Source organism: Gavialis gangeticus, unplaced genomic scaffold (assembly GCF_001723915.1).
Source record: "Gavialis gangeticus isolate Ggan-Ray unplaced genomic scaffold, GavGan_comp1, whole genome shotgun sequence".
Lineage (NCBI taxonomy): Eukaryota > Metazoa > Chordata > Crocodylia > Gavialidae > Gavialis > Gavialis gangeticus.
Genome location: NW_017729020.1, coordinates 5,768,698 through 5,771,570, shown reverse-complemented (window position 1 = coordinate 5,771,570; position 2,873 = coordinate 5,768,698). Strand labels below are relative to the sequence as shown.

Here is a 2,873-nt window from a genome sequence, read left to right as displayed (position 1 = left end):
CTTTGGTACCGGGCAGGGTGACCTGCCGGTGGAAAGGAGGTGAGCTGATGGGGAGGACTGCCCCAGAGACAGGAGCAGGGACCCCAGGGACAGAGCTCCTGACTCTCCATGAGCTCCAGATTCTGGGTTCAGCTCAGGCCCAGGTTTCTGTAACCACAAGTCAGCACCAGTCGCCTCCCAGGCAGGCCCCGGCTACGCTCTAACCCAAAACCCCGTGTGCGGGCACCTCCGCATGTGCTGTTTGCTGGAGGATGCAGGGGCAAAAGCCCAGGTTCATCTGGGGGAAGAGGTAAAGGGCACTGCAGAGGAACTGGGCTGTAGAAATCAAGGAGATTCCAGGACCCCTTTCTGCAGCCCCACAAAAGGAGATTTCTTTCCACTGTATCAGAGTAAACAGAACGGCACAGCGGTAACAATAGAGCGCCAGCGCTAAGAGACAAGGGAAGAGCCCTCGGCTGCTCTAATACTCCTCTGCTTTTGGACAAGAGAGCCTGAAGCCAGGGCCCGAGGCCGTGTTGTGAGACTGCTCACTGATCTCTTTTCAGATCTCAGCTCCCTCCATTGTTACTTGACAGAGAGAAAGAGTCATGAGGGCAACTGGGGAGTCAAAAGGCTCCCAAACTGAATGCTGTGATTAACACCTTTCCTGTTTCCCCTGATCCTGCAGACTTCACTTTGATGCGGAGAAGAAACTTTTTAACTCCACAGTCATGGGATTAGGACCCCAGCCCCGAGGGGTCCATGCCTCTTCCTAGCTGCCTTTTCTGGGTCTGCAGACCAGAAAGAAAAAGTTGCTTCCCTAACATTTTGGCTTGCAACTTTCCCTGTTCTTTAACTCTCCCTTGAAAAGGAGTCATTCCACACGCAGGGGAGGCAAAGCACAACACACAGCAGCAATGCCCAGCTCTCCTCAAGGACTTCTCTCCACCAGGGCCAAGAGGCCGCACAAAGGAGGTCAGCTCGTTACCCCCTTCCCCAGGTGAGACACTGAAGCACACGGAGGCGTGTGCGACTTGTTCCAAGGTCCATCAGCAGAGCCCGTGGCAAAGCCCCTGGTGCTTCTGCTTGGCCTGTGACCACCTCGCCACGCAGCACAGAGGCAACCTGGGAAGGAACAGGCTTCTGGAAACCTGGTTTCCCAGGTCAGACTCCACCAGCGGCAGACACTGACCCAAGCGTGCAGCTGGGACCAGCCTGTCAGAGCATCCCAGCTGGCTCCTGAACAGTGCAGCCAGCATCTCTGCCGGCCCAGGTGGTGGGGAAGGTGCACAAAGTGCAGGAGGCTGCCAAAGTGCTGCTCAACCCAGACCCCAGTCTCACTCCACTGCAATCACATGCCCAGCTTATCAGCAGGGGGAGGGAAGGAGGGAACCCAGGAAGGGTGATAGCAGAGATGCTCAGCTCCCTGAGGAGACAGACAAGGGCACGCAACAGTATCAGCCAGCGGCTACTCTGCGTCCTGCCTGCCTCAGGACACACAGACCAGACGAACAGCCCCTGACACAGAGACAAGACTTGATGATCTGCTCAGGTCCCTTCTGACCCTACCTACTATGAAACTATGAAAGCTTCCCTGCCACATGTCACTGAGCTGGGGTACTCCTTGGCATGGGTCTTGGGGTCTGCAAGGGCCCTGCAGGAGTCTGCTCCCAGTCAGGCCGTCCTGTATTTATCTGTATCACAATGGGGTGGATGGGTCCCAAGTACAAGCCAGGGCAGGCCATGCCAGCCTCTGTGCATGCAGCACGGAGACAGCCCTGCCCCAAGAAGCCTACAAGTTCAGGAGAAAAGAGCACAGGGACACAGAGAGACAAGACGTCCAACCTGCTGCTGAGTACTTCGGAAGGCAGTGAAGTGCCTTGCAGCTATGTGGCTGGCATTAGATGCTTTCAGGCACCACGAACCCCCTGCTTCCCGCAGCCTGTCCTGAGAGGCGTGGGAGGCCCTGGCCTGGCTGCACCAAGGTGGAGCTCCCAGGGCTGCTGGATGCACCTCTGCCGGGAAGGTGCTGATAGATTTTGCATACTATTGAGACTCGCCAGCCTCCCCGCCATCAGCTAGGACAGATGTACCTTCCCGCCCTCCCCTAACCCACGCAGAGAAGCAATTTGTCCAAAGCTACAGAAGCAAACGGGGTCTGGAAACAAGAGAGGAACCCAGGAGTCCCAGCTCCCAACACCCACTGCTGGGCACCACTGTGCTGTCAGAGGCGAGTGGAAGGCAGGCCAGTGGGGGAGCCATGGAAGTTGAGCGGTCCACTGGACAGGAGAAGCAAGAGAGCGGGTTTCCAGCAACTGCCCCTCATTTCAGCAGGACAAGACCCAACAGGGTCTCTCCTGGATTCACCTCCCTCCTTGCTGTCTCTCTGACTGCTGCGGCACAGATTCCCCAGGCCCGGGCCCTTTCCCCCAGGCCCCCACTATCAACACATTTCTGAGGGGCAGCAAAGATCTCCCAACTGAGCTCCTGCCCTGCAAACACAGCAACTTTGCAGAGAGGAGCCGCAGCCTGGCCCCTCAGTCCCCAGAGCCAGGGCTGGCTGCTGAGGCATGTGCGGCGGCGGCAGGGGAGCTGGTCCCAATCCATTCATTACACTTCCTCTCTGCCACTGAGCCCAAGACCAGCCACTGAATACATCTGTGCCTTGAGGGGCATGGGGGTGTGGGATTCCCCGCTGTAAATACCCCCTTCCCCTCAGGTGGTGATAGAGGACACTCAGGGCCCCAAAGATGTCCCCATGCTTCTGCTGTAGGTTTGGCTGGGGGCCCCTGGCAACTCTTCCGTGGGTCCTAGGTTGTTGGCAGCCCCCTGGGCAGAGCTGGGAGAGGCACAGCACAATTACAGCCCCCCCACCCCCCCATGTATACCTGAGA

The 2,873-nt window shown here is 57.8% G+C and overlaps 1 protein-coding gene across 9 annotated transcripts in view; it reads right to left on the bottom strand.

Moving 5' to 3' along the window:
* ANK1 (ankyrin 1) overlaps window positions 1-2,873 on the bottom strand; it is a 64,166-nt gene that overhangs the window by 59,683 nt on the left and 1,610 nt on the right. The window lies entirely within an intron of this gene.